Here is a 19,537-nt window from a genome sequence, read left to right on the forward strand (position 1 = left end):
ACAAAAATTCTTAATATTATCAATCTGTATTCAAACCACATTAAGAATATTGTACACCATAATCAAGTTGGTTTCAGTCCAGGAATGCAAGGTTAGTTCAAAATACTCATGTCAATAAATATAATTTATCTCATAAATAGAATCAAGAACAAAAATCACATGATAACTCAATAGATACAAAAAAGGCATTCAACAAAACCCAGCACCCTTTCATGTTAAAAGTGGGGGAGAAACTAGGAATTGAAGGAACATACCTCAACATCATATGACAAACCCAAAACCAAAATCGTTCTGAATGGAGGAAATGCAAAGAATTTCCTTGAAAATCAGGAACATGACACTCTTGCCACTCCTGTACGATTAGTTTCTAAAACTCTAACCAGAGCAATCAATGAAGAAAGAGAAGGAAAATAAAGGGATACAAGAAGGAAAACAAGTCTTCAAATTATCTGTTTGATGACAACATGTCAGTTCCTCATTTTTGTGTCAATATTTAAAAAAAATGGAAAGATAGCTGGTGCAAGGGTGGATATAAATTTGACTTTCACAACATAATTAGAAGACTCAAAATATTCCAACAAAAGACTTCTAGAGCTGAAAAATTTAGCAAACTAGCAGGATACAAGTATACAGGATACAAAGTAGCATCATATAAATATCAATAGTATAGAAGGAAAAGTATAGGAAAGCTATTTATTATATTCTAATAATAAATCTGCTGAGTAGTCAGGAAAACAATTCCATTCACAATAGCCTCAAAAAAATGTGGGAATAAACATAACTAAGGAGGTGGAAAACCACTACAATGAAAATTATAGGACATTGAAGAAAGAGATTGAAGGAGACCTGAAAAGATGGAAAGACCTACCATGTTCTTAGATAAGCAGAGTTAATATTGTCAAAATGCCCATATCACTAAAAGTGATAAACGGATTCAATGTAATCCCCATCTAAATACTAATGACATTCTTCACAGAGCTAGAAAAAATTATCCTAAAATTCCCATGGAAAAATAAAAGACCCAGAATAACCAAAGCAATACTAAGCAACAAGAGTGATGATGAGGGCATTACTGATCTCAAATTATGCTACAGAGGGCTGGGGATATAGCTCATTTGGTAGAGTGCTTGCCTCACATGCACAAGGCCATGGGTTCAATCCCCAGCACACCCCACACACACACACACACACACACACACACACACACACACACAAAGTCTCAAATTATACTACAAAGCTATAATAACAAAAGCAGCATAGTATTGGCTTAAAGACAACCATAAAGACCAATGGAATAGAAGATACAGACATGACTCCACACAGAGCTATCCGATCCTTGACAAAATTGCCCAAAACATATATTGGGGAAAAGATAGCTTTTAAACAAAAGGTACTGGGGAAAAACAGATATCCATGTAGGAAAATGAAACTAGACCCTTAACACTCACACTGCACAAAATCAACTCAAAGTGAATCAAAGGTCCAGGAATTATACCAGAAGCACTGCAACTGCTTGGAAAAAAAAAATAAGGTCAACACTCCAAAATATTGGTGTGGGCACTGACTCCTTTAGACTTCTAAAGCTCAAAAAATACAACTATAAATAAATGTGGTAGCTTCAAATTAAAAAGATTTTGCACAGCAAAGTAAACAAGAATATGACGAGAAAACCTACAGAATTGGAAATCTTTGTCAGCTACTGTTCCAACTAAAGATTGATAAACATAACTAGAACTTAAAAAACTCAATGCCAAAAGAAAAAAAAACAATAAATGAGCAAAAGAACTAAACAGACATTTCTCAAAAGAAGCAATGTAAATGGCCAAGAAATATATGAAAAAAAAGTTCAAATCCTTAGAAATCATAAAAATGCAAATCAAAACTACAATGAGATTTCATCTCATTCCAGTTACAACAGCAATCATTAAACATTCAAGTAATAATAAATGTTGATGCAATGTGGGGGGAAAGGTACACTTAAACATGATTGGTGGGACCACAAATTAGTGTAACCATTCTGGAAAACGGTATGGAGAGTCCTCAAAAAGAGTAGGAATAGAATCATCTTAGGACCCACTTCATCTCCCAAACAACCCCTCAAATTAGCATCTTATTATACAGTTATACCAATGTTTATAGTGGCACAATTCACAATAGAACAACTTGTGGAACCAGTCCAGGTACTTGTCTATAGATGAATGGATAAAGAATATGTGTTATATATACACAAAGGAGTTTTATTCAGCCATTAAGAAGCATGAAATTATATTACTACTTGTAAATGGATGGAATTGGAGAACATCATGACAGGTGAAATTAGCCAGACTCAGAAAGTCAAGGTTTGGATGTTTTCTCTCATATGTGGAAACTAGAGAGAAATGAAAAATTTAAATCAGTGGCGGCATGGTGGGAAACAGGTCTCATGAAAACAGAAGGGACTGCAGAGATGTAGAGAAAGGAGAATAAAGGAGAGGGAGGAGGGATGAGAAAGTAGAGGAAAGTAGAATAAAGTTAACCAAATTATTATGTCATGTGCATGCATGAAGATTTCACAACAAATTCCACTGTTATGTATAACTACAATGCACTTATTTTAAAAAATAAGTCAATAAAAAGATAAAAGAAAACATGAAAATGAAAGTAGAAGAAGAGATCATCTTAGGGAGTTGAGCCTCCAAAGAATTTACTTCTTATATTTTAGTCACTTCCCTGCATAGCTAGTTGGCAGAATAAGAATCAAAGGGTAGAATAGTGACTGAGAGGAAATTACAGTTTTAAAAAAGATACCATTTAAAACATCATCGAGTAATTAAAGGTGTTACCTACCTATGGCACTGTATCAGTATAGTGTGGATAATATAAAATGTAGACAATAACAAATGGATATTTAGCCTCTTCAGAATCATCTTTGGTTTCCACTACAGAAAACCAAAATCATCCACACACATCACAAACAGAGACCAACTGCCACATTCAAGATGAATGGCTTATTTTACTTTCATGGTAAATTATGCCATTTTATCACGTTATGTTACAATAGAATATCCTGAACCACCTCCTCAGTGTGAAAAATGGAACATCTGCACGTATCAGACACTGTTTAATGATGTGTGCCAAACTTAATGCAACTTCCACCTGACACTTCATCACTTATGCTTAAAGCACCATCTTCTATCTTCAGCGTTCCTTCGTGCTCCAACATTATTTTCATCAACTGAACACTGCAAAAAAATTAATTCTCTCATTAAATGTTATCATATGCTCTCCATTCTGTGATATATGTGAAAAAGTAAATTAGAAACACTTCATTTCCATTTCTTATATGAATCAGGATAACAGGATATTGCTTTCACATAATGACAACTATCTTAATCTTTGCTTCTTCCCTTCAGGGATCAAATGTTACTAAGAAAAGGAAAATTTTTCTATCTGCTGATTGTTTTATGATGACTTAGCTTCTTGCTTTGGGAAATCAAATATCTTGAAATAGATAGGTGGGGGAAAACTTCATCGTCAAATTTCCATAACAACTTCAAGAGTTTTCTATAATTGGCTAAAAAAGAGGCTGGAGGATCTGTTCTGCTTTTTCTCAAAAATTTTTGGAAAGCCACAGAAACAAACAATTCCTCAATCAGAAAACTCATTTTGGTTACAATTTATTGTAATTAGTCCTTGGGATCCAAACAAACATTAAGTATTTTGACTTTTATACTTAGTGCTCTATGAAGATTTTTTTCAGAGAAACAAACTTATTTAGGAAAGCAGATTCATATTCAAGGGAGACTGAGCTGTCTCTAGATGAAAAGATGACCTCTTTAGATATTCTAGGTTTTTTTCCAATCAATTTTAGTTTATTTTGTTTTTAAGAAATTTATCCATTTCTTCTAGATTCCCTAGTATATGAGTAAAATATTATACTTGTTCATTTAAATTTTCCTAAAATCTTTAATTGTAGGGTATTTTTAATTTTTGAAAGCTTTTGAATCTTTGTCATAGTTCTAGTTAGTTTTGTCCAGAATTTCTTTTTTCTAGTTAAAGAAAGAAATCTTATTCTTCCACTGATAAAGTCTACACTTAACTTTTTACTAATTTGTGCTTTTTACATACAAGTGTTTTCATCTTTTAAAAACATTATTTCCAGCCAAGTGTAGTGGTGCACACCTATAATCCCAGTGACTCAGAAGGCTCAGGCAAGAAGATCACAAGTTTGAGGCCAGGCTCAGCAACTTGGCAGGGCCTAAGCAACTTAGCAAGAACCTGTCTCAAAAAAAAAAAAAGAAAAAGAAAGAAAGGAAGGAAGGAAGGAAGGAAGGAAGGAAGGAAGGAAGGAAGGAAGGAAGGAAGGAAGAAGGGAAAAGTGGGGTGGGGTTGGGGATATGGCTCAGTGTTTAACCATCCTCGGTTCAATCCCCAGTACCAAAAAACAAAACAAAAACACATTATTTCCATTATTGTTTTGTAAATCAAGTTTTTCTACTAATGTAATAAATGCATTTAAAAGCTTATATTTTTATTAGAGTCCTTTCATTCTGATTCATTAATAATATCTCAAGATATTTTACCTCAGTTTTTCTGTGAATATGACATCTATGTCTGAAATGACTCTTTACAAATTTGAATATATATTCATTAGATCAAATTTGTGGGCATCACTTAATCCATTTCATCTGCTGGGTCTACCAATTTTTGAATGAAGTTTTTCTTTCACTTTATGCATTTGAGCATTCTTCTTTACTTTTTAAACAGTTTTGTTTTTATTTAACACAAATCTATATTATGAGGTTGATAGTGGTTCATCATGTTTTTTAATGAATTTATCTGATCAATATGAAATTTTTAATGCTTCATACCTTGATTCCTATTTTTGATCTTATTGTTTTCTGTTGAATGGAAAATTCTGAGATATTTCTTTTCATAATTTGTTTCCCCAAATTCTAGTTTCATTTAGTTTTTAATATTTCCTGAAATAACCTGAAGCTTGTTTTATAAATCCAATCTCACATTTTCTAACCAAAGTCAAGGAATTTACTCTATTCACATTTGCCAAAACAAATGTCATATTTGGAATTATTAGCCCCCTTATTCTTCTGCATACTGTATTTTGTTGTTTCTTTTCTCCCCTTGTAGTTTGTTAGAGTAATCCAGTTTGGATTCCCCCATTCCCCCACTCCAAACACCCCAATGGGCTGAAATCCAAATATCCTACTTGTGTGAAAATATTTATACTTATTTCCTGCCACAGAGCTAGTTAATATCCCATGATTTTATTGGGGATGGAATGTTAGCTCATACTTCCTTTCATTTCTAACTTCACATGAAGGCATTGCAGTTTTTTTACCCAAGAATAAACAATTTTTGAGAAAAAGTTACAATTTTTTTTAGACACTTCCTTCCCCCACCCCCCAATTTCTTATAATTTGTGGCTTTTTCTTTAAGCATATTTTTTTTCATTTTGCTTAAATACATGCTGGTTATTTTCTAAGATTTGCAGATGGTAAAATTTATCTTTTAAAAATATATCTGAAAATTATTAACCTTGTCCTCATGAATGAATGAGAGTTTGACTAAACACCAAAATTTGGTTTCAAAACTTTTGTCTTCCTGCATCTAATGGTGCCTTTGAGAAGCTTTATATCAGTCCAATTACTTTTCCTATGTACATGTTTGCTTCTCTCATTAGACAGGTCTTTTCTACTTGATGCTCTGAAAATGCTCCCCTGGAGTGTCCAGTGGAAGATCTTTTATCCCTTCCATTGTGCCAGGCCTCGCTGTACCCATTCAACTTCCAAGTTGTGGGGAATTTTGTTCTATTATTCCTTGGAGCATTTTCTCCCTTCCATTTTCTTCTTTGGGACAGATTGGAAACTTTGGGGACTGTCATTGTGTGTCACCTTTCTTCCTTCCTTTTTTGCATAATTCTGGGAAATTACCTTTGGTTACTGTCTTGATGCCTAATCTTTGCTTCTTTTGCTATTCAAGTTAACAACAGAACTTTTTAACATTCATTTTTAATTTGGATAATCTTATTTCCTATTCCCAAGGTCTCCAAAGGTTTTCATGTTGACTATTCTAGTTTTATAAATATGATATCTTCTCACCTCATACTTAGTGGAGGACAGTAAACATACTTCTTTTAAAATACTTTGTAGCCTCAGATAGTGAATCTTGTGTAGAGTTGGTGATGTTCATTCTTCAAGTGTTAGGTGATCTGGATTTTCTAGCTTATTTTGCACTTGAATCACTGTTAGCTTGCTTATGGACAGTCTTTTTCCAGTTACTAGAGAAAGGTGTGTGGTGTGCCAATGGCTAATCTCTGGTGAAAGGGCTCCTTACTCTTCCCACCAACCAAGGTGGTAGGAAGAGGAAGGTCTACCTGCTGGTGTAAATTCTAGCCCTCTGAAGATTTCCTTGGGAACCCTTTCAGCACCTGCTATCCAAAATGGGTTTTGGAGAACCTCCAAGTCTGCTCTACATGCATCAGATACCTTGTCCTATACCTATTTTGTGCTTAGGCGACCTATCAATTTAATCCCATCTGCTTTAAATTCCATTCTTTCAAATATTGTACAAATTCTGTTACATGGATCAGTCCTCTGTTTCTTAGTGTTTAATATATGCAATTCATAACCTGAGAACTCAAAACATGGAGAAACACCCTCCACAAAAATATGCATCTGTACTGAGGCTTTCAGGCCTTCTAATTCTCCCCCAAACCTCCTGGGAAGAATGAACCCAAGGTAATGATCCTGAGTGACTTGTCTCAGTTCACTACAGCTTTCCAAAAAAAAAAAAAAATTTAAAGCCCTATCTCACTGTTTTTCCCCGACCTTCAACTTGCTTTTCAAGATCCTTCCTACACCTTCCAACAGTGACTCATGCTTTACCTGGTTGAACTGCCAAGACCTCAGCATGATTATGTTTGATGCAAACAGGAATGCACCTTTCATTGGCTTTACTCCTACAACCACAGGTCCATATTGAAAAAGATGAAAAGAGTTTGGAAGAGATCAAAAAGAAGGTAGAGTCATCATGATTGGATGGGGCATAGAGAAGCTGGGTAGCAGAGCACCCTCCGGTCAACAGCCTCAGCTGCAAACAATCACAGGCATTGATGAATGGTGTGACAAAGGGTCATCATTACCCTCAGGATTGGGGACAGCATGAGACGATAATGAATATGTTTGAGGAAGAATAATATAACCTCATCTGGTATAGATGGGTGGTATTAGCATTTAGGCTGCTAGATAGGAGAATATGTTGACATTATTTATAGCTACAATGCAGAGCTATGACAGAGATCCATTGTAAACAATGCCTTCCAGGGCAGCTGCTTTCCATTAAAAACATATAACAGAGAAGAGTTTGTAAAGGGTGTCTTGGGATAGTGGCACTAAAAAGGGCTGTCATCTTTCCTAAATCTGGGACTCATTTTTGTTCCTATTTTTATTTCCATTTACAGTTTTTTATATCCGCACAAGCTTTCTAATTTTTTTAACTAGCAAATTAAAAAAAGATGCAGTTCTATTTAGAGTTCTCATTACTTGAAAATGGGCCAAATTATACATTTTTCCAAATACAAGGAAATTTTGTGTGTAAGATACTCTCCTTAAACTTCCACAAAAATATTTTTTCAATAAAGAAATTTAATGCCTAAGTCTATTAAAGAATTGTCATTCCCAGAGGGGAAGTCTTACTTTATATAAAAATAGGTTAAAAGGTCATTAACAGTAATACAAAAAAAAATCTGATTATAAGTGAAAAGAAGCCACTAATATCCTGAGGGTAGAATACATTAATCGTGAAACATGACCTAGATAAGTCCCCACATATCTGATGCCAATCTCTAGTTGTAAAACCACAGGATCTTGACATCAGAGGAAATTAGAGCCCCTGAAGTGAATTATATTGAAAAGTTCTGGTAGAGAAAGAAGCCCAGGACTGTGATTCTATTTCAGAATGTTTTTGCAAGATTGACTTTAGAAACCAAAGAAATGGAAATTTTATAACAAAAATATATATGTCTTCTAAATTCTTCTTCCCTCCCACATTTTCAATGTCTTTCCTGGTAGTTACCTTCTGTGTGCTGGGAAAAACCACAGGGACCCCAGCATGTCTCATCTGCTTAGAAGTCTCACTCTCCCTGAATTTGGCATGTCTTTATGGATTGTCTGTATCACTCAGCTAAACAACCTGTCCTTTTACAACTAACTACTTAATTGTCACCCTTTGCTTTTTCTCTATTCTGGATTTCTTACTCTTTTCCCATGACTAGTACAATCTATACCCTCAGTTCATCTTGCTTCCTCCCTGATACAGAACATTAGGTGAGGTGATGGCTCTAGGATGATTTCTGTAGTGTGCAAGTCCATTCTAGTCTCCATTATACCCAAATCCTAGTTTTTACTCATCCAAATAGCCAAAGGCCCAGATTTTCATCATCTGCTGTTTCCCTACCACAATGGCATTTCCATCCAGAAAGCTTATTTTCTGTTCATCTCACCTGTAAGACCAGGCAGCTGGAAGGTGGTCCTCATCAGGGATTCAAGGCATCAGGGATTCAAGGTGGAGTGATAGAATAGCAAGAAGTGCAGCTTCTCAGGTGAGGAGTCAACAGTCAATACTGGGCCGTCACCTACACCGACTGTATGACTTATACAAAGTCATTAATTCTCTTTAAGCCTCAGTTAGTTGCCTTTGAAATGAAGGGAAGAATGCTACCTACTTAACAAGATTATTGTGAGATGAATTAATCCACACGGCATTGTTAGGTAAGAAATTTTCAATCAATACTAGTGCATTACTCCCATAAATGATTTTTCTTTGTACTTGTTGGCAAAATCAAAGTGCGTGTGTGTGTGCATGCGTACGTACACACACACACACACACACACACACACACAGAGGAAATACATATGTGCCTATGAGATAAGATCTAACAAATCCAATTTAAGGGGCTGGGTTGTAGCTGGGTTGTAGTGGTAGAATGCTTGCCTAGCATATGTGAACCACTGGATTCCATCCTCAGCACCACATGAAAAAATAAAGATATTGTGTTCATATGTAACTAAAAATATTTTTACAAAAATAAAAAGGAAAAAAACCCAACAATAAATGAACTATTTCTTTAACTTCTCATACAGTTTTCGGCAGCAACTTGGCCTCCCTCCCTTCCATAAAACACTGTGAAAACTACTGTCATTCCTGGCTCTTCACATGGACTTTTGAATGTCATTGTGGAGCCATTGATAATTGCGGCCACTAACATAACTCATATACTGCTTAAATAATAGGGAAGCCTATGTGTCTCTTGGAACTTATCACAGAGCAATAGGTCTTGGTTTTATTTCCAGGTTTTATTCTCAGAACACTCTCAAAGTTTTATAGAACAAATGGTAGCTGATGGTACCTGGATTATCACTATTCTCTTAGAACCTTCTGGAACCATGCCAGCTGCACATGATACATCAGGATCTATTCTCCTGCAAAAAAAATTCATCTGAGATTTTTCCAAACAAAATATTCCCTCAAAGCCTTAAAATTATTATCCCTATTTTTTGTTCTGTCTGTATCCATGGCTAATTATGATGGAAAATGGGAGTTTGAGATAAAACATAATTATTTAAATATATTGTGCATGTCTATTTACCCCTCACAGTAGGTCTAGGCCAGCTTTTACTGGGTCCTGTTACTCACAGGACAGGTGAGTTCTTCAGATTTGAGAGGGGAAGAGCTCCTGCCTGAGAAAAGGGAAGTGGAATGCTATGTAGCAGTAGAAGGTGCTATAGAGCAGCTCAAGAAATGAAAGATTCAAAGGAAGCAGATTAATTAAATTAATAAATTCTAAGCCCCAGGATTTAGGCATGGTATTGTGATTGGAGATGTGGTGTCACAACTTCAAATTGGGGAAGAGAGATTTGGAGAAAGAAGCATGCAGGAACAAGTAATTGGATTCTGAGTGTCCCTTTGTGGTACACTAAGTTTAAGTTCAACGTTACATCATCAGATCTTTTATAGTTTTCAGGGCTAGGCAGAAGCATTATGACCCCAAATTTTACAGCTTCTTGTTTCAACTGCCCTCTCTACTGAAGACCAGCCTGAAATTTTCACTAAATATCATTCAGGTTAGATAGTCACTTACTGATTTAGCTAACATTCCAGAATATCCAACTTGTGCCAAGACCAACCCAAGTACTTGAAGAAGGGAATTTCTGCCCACAAAGAGTCTGTTCTGTAGTAAATTCATTAATAAGAAAACAGACTGTTTATGAGTGATCCATGAACACACTGAGTCAACCAGGGAAGGAACTGTCAATCCTATGTGGGAAGGTCTGCAGCATTTCACAGAGGAGGTCACATTTGAGTTAGTCTGAAAGAAATAATGGAGAAGTCTGATTTCATGAATTTGGGGGAAGTGGTATTCCAAGCAGAGAGGCAATTTGTAGTAATAAGTGTGCAACACTCATTGAGTCTTGAGATAGTGTTCAAAGAATAAAATAACTAGTTCAGTCTGACACCGGTATGGATGTTGATCAGGGCTGGGATAATGCTATGAAAGTTAAACTGAAAAAGAGAAGATAGGGAAAGAAAACTGCAAAGAACCTGCCAAGCATGCTCAATTTGAAGAACAATTATCTAGACTCAATCATAGAAGATCAAGTCTGGAAGCAATGAAAACTAGGAGATACTGCAATAATTATGCATGAAATCATATGAATCTGAAATAAACCAGCAGTTATGGATAGATATAAAATTAAGGAAATATTTGAGAGATACTTAAAGCAAATATCAATAGGGTTTGATCACCAGATAAGGGTAAGGAAGAAGGAGAAATTTGAAATTTTCTACTCCTTTTCTCGGTTGAAAAATTAAATAAATGAAAGGACCTTTAAGCAGGAGAGGAAAACATGAGAAGAAATAGATTTAGTTGGAAAGGTAATGAGTTCTGTTCTGGATGAGCAGAGCTAGAAAAGCCTGTAACCAACCAGGGTAAAATGTCCAGGGTGTATTTTAATATGTGAAGCTAAAGTCCATAGAAAAGAGAACTTTAGGATTCTCAGCTGGTATGACTCAGGACACTAAAAATGGAGGAGATCACCTATGTAGAACAAAGAGATAGAAGATGGCAGCTCATATAGAAGCTGAAAGCTTGCCAATATTAAGGATCAAAAGATAAGAAGGGTGGACGTAGTGGTGGAATGAAACAGATCAGGATGATCAGAGAGAAATAGGGAGAGATGTAGTAGATATGTCACTCAAAAAATAAAATAAGCCAGATGCAGCAGTACATGCCTGTAACCCCAGCTACTTAGGAGGCTGAGGCAAGAGGAACATAAGTTCAAGGCCAGTCTAAACAACTCAGCAAGACACCATCTCAATATTTTAAAAGGTCTGGGAGTGCAGCTCAGTGGTAGAGCACTTGCCTAGCCTGTGGATTTAATACCCTACACTGAAATAAATAAATAAATAAAGTTTTCAAATTATTGTCCACTTGTGGTGAATGATAAACGCAGGTAAAATAGGGACTGGAGAACAACCCATGGTTTGGGGAACTGGAAGATCATTGGTAACCTTTTTAAGAACCATTCTAATAAAGTGGGGTTTTGTTGTTGGGTCCTGATGAGTGGTGGATGGATAAGATACTAATAATGAAAGATGTGAATGGCAGAAGAGGCAAGAGTGCCAAGAGATGTCAAGGTCAAGCCATCAAAGTGCCCTGTGAAATGCTCAAATATGGAGGGAAGGTGATGAGGAGGTGGCTGAAGAGGCCTGGAAGGCAGAGTCAAAGATGTAACACCAGAGCAAAATGGTAGCTTGGGAAGAAGAGACCCTGAACACAGAGGAGGGAGGGCCCCGTCAGCTGGGCTGCCTGAAAATGGGAGTGGTGACTTGGAAATTCCCTTTCACTTCTGTGGCCTTCCTCTGTTGGAGAGACCAAGACAAGGCAAAACTCAACAGGCAGGAGCAGGGAGACTTTCAGGACCCTAAAAGGTCAGACTTCCAGACCCTCCCATCTGCCACCTTAAACAGATTTTGTCCATGAACCACCTGAGCAACAGAACGCCAGGGTCTATGGTTTTCAGTTTCTCCCTCAGATGACTATGGAATCCAGCTGTGCTTGGGAACTACTGCTTTCAGCTTGTTGCCTCTTGGCTCACACAATCATCCTCTATTGAATGATTGGCAATTTGGCGAAATGTTCCTTTTTTCAACTCAAATTGATTGATTAGCCCATATGGCCTTTAAGTGCCTCTTCTTGATACTAATATCACATCCTGACATTCATTGACTTGTGATTAAAGTTAAGAATCTTCTAATAAAATGAGTTCCTCTTTAGGTTTGCTTAAAATGTAAAAATAGCCACCCATAGAAACTAGGGTGTAGCTCAGTGGTAGAACACTTGCCTAGCATGCATGAAGCCCTGGGTTACAGCCCCAGAACTGGGGCGGGAAGGGGGGGGGAAGCCACCTATAAATCCCATTCTTAAAAATTGAAATTCTTAAATTGCATCTGAACCTCAAATAGTAAATCTAAAAAAATATGTATTTATATTCCTTATAACTTTTAGTTAATGATTTCTTATGTGCTAATGATGAATTTTTCTGATTTCAAAAACATGAATTTTATTATATAGTATATGATACATAAGAAATAACAGCTCCCTCTGACAAAAAATAAGTGGACAGTAGACGCTTCAAATAATATTTGATCTACACCACTAATGACACCTAAAGCAATAATGCTACTTGATGTTTTTTGCCCATTTGTTTTTATTTTGTGGGTTTTCTCCTCTACTGGTACCACAATATAAAGTGGAAAATAATAGCAGAAAGCTACTCATGGAATGGGCTGGGAACAAGATCCAAGAACACATAGAAATATGTCTAAATCTCAAGAAACCCCATGCAGATCCTTCCATCACTCATTCATTAATTTTACTCAAATATTTAATATTTACCTTTTAGGGTTTCAAGCAGTAGAGATAAATGGATAATACCAGGAGACACACAGAGGCCTAGAAGATTCCTGGCCCCAGAATCCCTCCCCATGGGCTACAGAACACTGACCCCTGTGGCTGCTGCCTGATCCACCCTGTGCTACCCCTGCTCCTTCTGTCTGCTCCAGCCACACTCTCCTGAGAGTTTCAAAGCCATACCACCCCCATCACCACTGTCATATGTCACTATGCTCACCCGGCACATGATTTTTTCCCAAACTTAGGACTCAGGCTCCTTACCCCAGCTCACCTTGTGCTGGTCACATTCCACTGTTTATTTCCTTGATTCAAATTATCACATACACTGTCATTATCTTTATTTATGGGGTTATCTCTCTTCCCTACTAGCATATAAATTCCTCAAAAACACACTATTTGTCTTTTTAATAATCACTGGTTTTCTCAATATTATTTTTGCTAAATAGCAACCTGAGATACATATGGTCTTCAATTTTTTTCTTATCAGTAAACTGTGCGTATGTATTTATGCACACATAAATTTCTGAATTTCTAGAGTGTTGTCTTTTAAAACATTTACATTTATGAAAATATTTAAAGAAGATGTACAAATAGAGATTCAAACATTTTTTTCCTATCCTCTAATACGTCATCTTGCATCTCCCCTTCTGGGAAGACCACATGTCTTTAGCAGTTCCACATATATCCCAACTAAGTAAGCTTCAAATCCTAAGCCCTTATATACCTCATTAAAGCATACTAATCCTAAGCCTGGGGCCTTGTCCACTATGGCTCACTAGCAGATATCAATTAACTTGATATATATTTGCTCAGGAATAATACACATTAGGGACTAAATGGGAAACTTCGACTAACATCCATGAGGTTTAGCATATTTTTTGAGAAAATGGCTGATTATATATGATGACTCCACTGGAGGGTCTCTCATACCTGGAGGCAGGTCCCTGGTGCTTAGAATCAGGCAATCCATGAAGCCAGTTCCTTCCCCTCCCCAATGTGTCTGCTCATACCTACTACATTAACCTGCCAATTAACCAGCATGTATTGTCACTGGCCTAAGCTTGGCCAGAGGAAAGGAGAGACAGTGTGTAATAAAAATGAAAATTGCTCAAGATCAACAAGAACTCCAGGGCACTCTGTCCCTTTGATATCTGTGAAGTCCATCCTGCTAAATAGGGCTGACTCACCACCACAGCCTAAATCATCTGGAGGCTTGAACCCTGCCCCCTGCTGAGTGCACTCAGGCTCCCAAACTCCATTGCCACACAGTCAGGCAGCACCTTAGGTTCCTATCATCTATTTCATCTAGAAAACATAACTATTTGAAAAATCCTGAATCTTTGATAACAATAAAGTCAGTATTTTGGAAAAGTCAATATTTTGGAAAAACATTACTAAAACGTATGAACCAAATGCAGTAATGTTTCTCGAATTGCTAGAAACTCCGTGCAAATCCTTCCATCACTCATTCATTTTGAGATTAAATCTAAGTGTAAAATTGGTTTGGGATAGGATATAAGAAATAGAATAAACAGATAGCCATCCAATTTAGACACGTGGGACGGATGAGGTGAAGAACAGAAAAAGTGAATCTGCTCAAACGAAGAAGAGGAAAAAAATTATAAGAGAATGCTTTGTCAAAATTTATACAAATCCTTGTGTAAACTAAGAAAATGAGAGAAAAACATGTGTTACTAAAACTGACCCTAGGAATAAAAAGCAATAGTGAAAAAAATTCGAATGTTATTTTAAAAACTGTCCATAAAACACATGCCACATGATATCACAGGTGAGTTCTATAGTTCTTCAGGGAATCAACTCAATTGCTCAAAATTTCCCAGCATGAAAGCAGAGAACATAAAGTGACTTTTTTCCCCCAAGTTCTGTATCACACAGATACAGAAATCTGATAAATATAGCAAGAAAACTATAGTCTAATCTGACTCATGAATATTAATGCAAAAATTCTATATAAAAATAAAAGCAAACAGAAGCCAGAATCACACTAAGAAAATGATGTATCACTCACCATGCCAGGGAGATTCAATTTTAAGATGCTTATTAATGTAATTCACTCTATCAATAAGTCAAAAGAGAAAAGCACCCTATATCACCAGCAGTACAGAGACTGAAAAGGTATTTGAATTTAAAAATCTGGAAAGGATGAAGAATTTTAATTTTTAATAAAATATAAATACATGGGAGCTTCACTGCATGTTAATGTTAACATTTTTCAGGACAAATGTCAGCCATTCTGGATAGTAAGTTAATAGATGTAAAACATCTGGAAGAGTTTCTGAAATATAATTAGTACCATACACATGTTCATGATTATTTATCATCATCATAATCATTAAAAACATTTCTGCATCATTTGACCCTGCTATCCCACTCCTCGGTCTATAAACCCAAAGGACTTAAAATCGGCATACTATAGTGATAAAGCCACATGAATGTTTATAGCAGCTCAATTCACAATAGCTAAATTGTGGAGGCAACCTAGATGTCCTCAAATAGATGAATGAATAAAGAAACTGTGGCATATATACACAGTGGAATATTACTCAGCATTAAAAGAGAATAAAATTATGGCATTTGTAGGTAAATGGATGGAGTTGGACAATATTATGCTAATCGAAGTAAACCAATCCTCAAAAAAAAAAACAAAAGCCAGATGTTCTCTCTGATAAGTGGACACTGATCTATAATTGGGAGGAGAGGCATGAGAAGAATGGAGGAACTCTGATTGGGCAAAGGGTAGTGGAAGGGGAGTGGGAGGGGAGGGGGGGGAGAGGAGGGGGAGAGGGAGAGGAGGTGAGAGGAGAGAGGGAGAGGAGGTGGGAGGGGAGAGGGAGAGGAGGTGGGAGGGGAGAGGGAGAGGAGGTGGGAGGGGAGAGGGAGAGGAGGTGGGAGGGGAGAGGGAGAGGAGGTGGGAGGGGAGAGGAGGTGGGAGCGGAGAGGGAGAGAGGTGGGAGGGGAGAGGACAGAACATGGGGGCAGGAGAGATGGTGGAATGAGATGGACATAATTACCCTAGGTACATGTATGAGTGCACATATGGTGTGAGGTTACATCATGTACAACCAGAGAAATGAAGAGTTGTGCTCCATTTGTGTACAATGAATCAAAATACATTCTGCTGTCATATATACATAATTAGAATAAACAAATTATAAATCATAAAATGTATCTATATTAAAAAATCATTATGAATACCTAATTATTAGGTATTAAATAAAATTAAGTTAGCCAATAAAAATAAGAGTAATAAAAAAGTAAAAAAATAATAAGAGTAATAAAAATTGGAATAGAGGATGATACTCAGTATTTCAAAATATGACTTCACATCTCTAAAGCCTAAGAAAATCAAGTGAAAATTAAAAGAAATAGTAACAGAATTCAGTAATGTCTCTTGTTAGTATATGAACAGATTAACAATAGGGTTTTTTTTATATCAAAGCAGTGAGCAACTATAAAGTGTAAGAAAAAATCTAATTTGCAATGTTTCCAAGGAGATAAATACACGAAAAAGACATTTACAAGTGATCATATCTTTCTAGATGAAGGAAATTTTGAAATACCAAGAAAAAATTATACAGGGTTGTTAAAAACAGAAAGACATAACTTATATTTTGGAAAAGAAGACTCAAAGTTGTAAAGATGTCAGTTTTCTCACTAGTTTTTAAGTTGAAAAAGTTGACTTAAAATACATCTTAAGATGTATGATGTTAATATATAAAATAATCGAAACCACCATTGAAAAAATGAGAACTGCTGAGAGGGAACTAGCACTATCAAGTAATAAAACAGCATATCACACATGGATGGCTGGTCCAGGTGCCTACTTAGAGAAACCTATAGATCAGAGTGGAAAGAGGCCTGAATACATAAGAAAACTTAGTATATCATAAATCCTGAATTTCAAGCCAATAAATGATGGTAGGGTAACTAACTACTCAACAACATAGAGAGGAAAACTATCCCTACACTAAACATAATTCCAAGTAGATCAAAGATTTAAATTTGTATTGCTGTACTAAAATCTGTAATAAACTTGCAAAAGACTATGCCCATGTTGCCATATAAAAGTAAAAAATGTGTGCAGTTTCCAAAGTCCTGGGCCAAGGTCTCAGTAACTAGATGCTCCTAAGTGATTTCTACATGAGCCATTATCATGATAAATTTGAAATGATCTCAAGATGCTTCTACTACTCAGAACTATGGATTTAAGTACGATTTTCCCCCGAGTTATATTTTATCCAAAAAAAGAAAAATCATACAAACAATAGATCAATCATATAAATCATAAAAGCAGAACAGGGCTCTCGGAACATGACTGATGTTTGCTCTTTGAATTTGAGCTTCAAATCCCACCCTCGTGGAAGCATTATCTCAGGCTTCAGGTATCTCTCATCATCTTAAGTCTTCTGAAAAAGTTGACTGATTCAAATTGGTTCTCCTCCTCTTGAGACACCCCATGGAAGCGCCTCTTAGTGGTGTGTTCTATGAATGTGTTCCTTTGAAAGTGAATTTTCAGACACTAAATGTTCTGCAGCTGTTGTAACTACACTAAGAAATCTGCAATTTTAAAAACCAGTTTGAGAAAAAATAAATAAAAATTAGGAAAGGACACAAAACTTCAAGCCTCCCTGTTCAGGGGTGGAGGGGGGTCTTTATAAAATACTAAAACATGATTGACTTGATCATTCAAAAAACACATATAAATGGACTAAAATTAGAAAGAAATGTGAAGATATGAACCTGTTATATCAGCACAGTAAAGCCATGGATTTTTTCCCTTTTAATTTTTTCAGTATTTTTAATATAAAAAAGTTACATTCCAATTTAAATATTTATTCACTGTAAACAAAATAAACATGCAAAGAAAACTTAACAAAATCAATTCTATTCCACCGTCCTGGAAAGGTATTATTACAATGTGCCCTTTCTCTTTTCTGTTATTTTATATACATATACTAATACATTTAGCTTTAGATGTTAAGCACTCCATGTCATTTAAAGCTCTTCTGGAATAATTTTTTTGGCTACATAATATTTCAAAGAAGGGTTATGTCATAATTTATTTACTTCTTCCATGCCAGTTGGACATTTAGAGATTTTAACAGACTTAAGACAAATGCTCTATCAGCAATAATAGGGCTTCAAACCATTTACCCAGGGTAGAAAGCAGAATGACTAGTTCAAATTAAAACATTTTCATATCTACATATATATTCAAAATTGATGATTCTGTTAGTCAACATAGCCATACACCATCAAATGCCAGACTTACCTTTAGAATTTCTATATCTTCACAGGAATCACAGAAGGTCCAGATCACATGAAGAAAGTCTTTGAGTCCAGCAGTGAGCACTTCAAGAGACTAACTCACAGGCTCACATTTAAAAAAAAAAAATGTATTCTCATCTTTTCTAAATCTCTATGAAAACTTTGATGCACAACTAAGAAGATGCATTTCTGAGAAGAGCTACAGAAATCTCCCATAATACCCTGACATCTCCTAATTTAAGGACTCATGAAACCTGTGGTCCTCCAACAATGTGGAGGAAAGTCACGTGGGAGCTTGTTAAAACACACGGGAAGGCTGTACCCAGGAGTTCCCAATTCAGTCGGCCAGATGGGGGCTTCCAGAATTTGCTAGTAATAACGCTGACATTTCTGATTTGGGGATGACACTTTGTGAGTCAGTGAACTAAGCAATCATAGTGGACACTTATTATATCCCAAATTCAAGGAGATGGTAGTAAGCAAAACAGGGAAGGTACCTGCCATCCCAGAACTCATTTTCTAATTAAGTAAAGAGATGTCAGACAATAAGCAAATAACCAAACAGGCAGAATTTAGGGATAGTGCTAAGTTCTCTCGGGAACTCTCTAGGGTGGGAGATGACGTGCAGCTCTGAAACCGGCATCTCCAAATACAGAGTTCTGGGGCTCGTTCTCCAACCTGTGTCATTTTCCTCTGTCCAATAGAGAGCTGGAGTCAGCAAGAGAAAACAAACTACCTGTTAGGTTTTAGCAGTTCCCTTCTAAAACTAAGCCAAAGGTCAATTTTAAGCAGAAACCCCAGTAGTTAGATAATGAAATGAAGAATGTTTCCCCCATTTGCAGCTCTGGGAAGCATAGAGCTATGCTTTTTTTTTTTTTTTTTTAGGACAGGTGGTGGGGAGGGGGTGCAGGGGAAGAAGAAAGGTTAGATCTTTTGTGTCAGAAAACAAAATCCTCACTGCCACTCTTATATAAGGCCTAATTAAACATAAGGAGAAGGTATTGAACAAAGTGATATATACAATTTGTATATACAAACCACTTCACTTAGCAGAATCCATGGAAATGGAATAACTCTTGTGTTAAAATTGCTTCAAACAAAATGGAAATAAAGTTCTCAAATGTAACTGAGTTCCACATCACATTTATAAGATGTCCCCTTCACAAATGCATTTGCTGGTAGGTAGTAGAGGACATTAGTTAACAGTGATGCTCCACCCCATCTATTCTGTCCAGTACACCCATGCATGCTTGCCTTAAAGTTCTCGTAAGAAAG

Source organism: Callospermophilus lateralis, chromosome 5 (assembly GCF_048772815.1).
Source record: "Callospermophilus lateralis isolate mCalLat2 chromosome 5, mCalLat2.hap1, whole genome shotgun sequence".
NCBI classification, from domain to species: Eukaryota; Metazoa; Chordata; class Mammalia; order Rodentia; family Sciuridae; genus Callospermophilus; species Callospermophilus lateralis.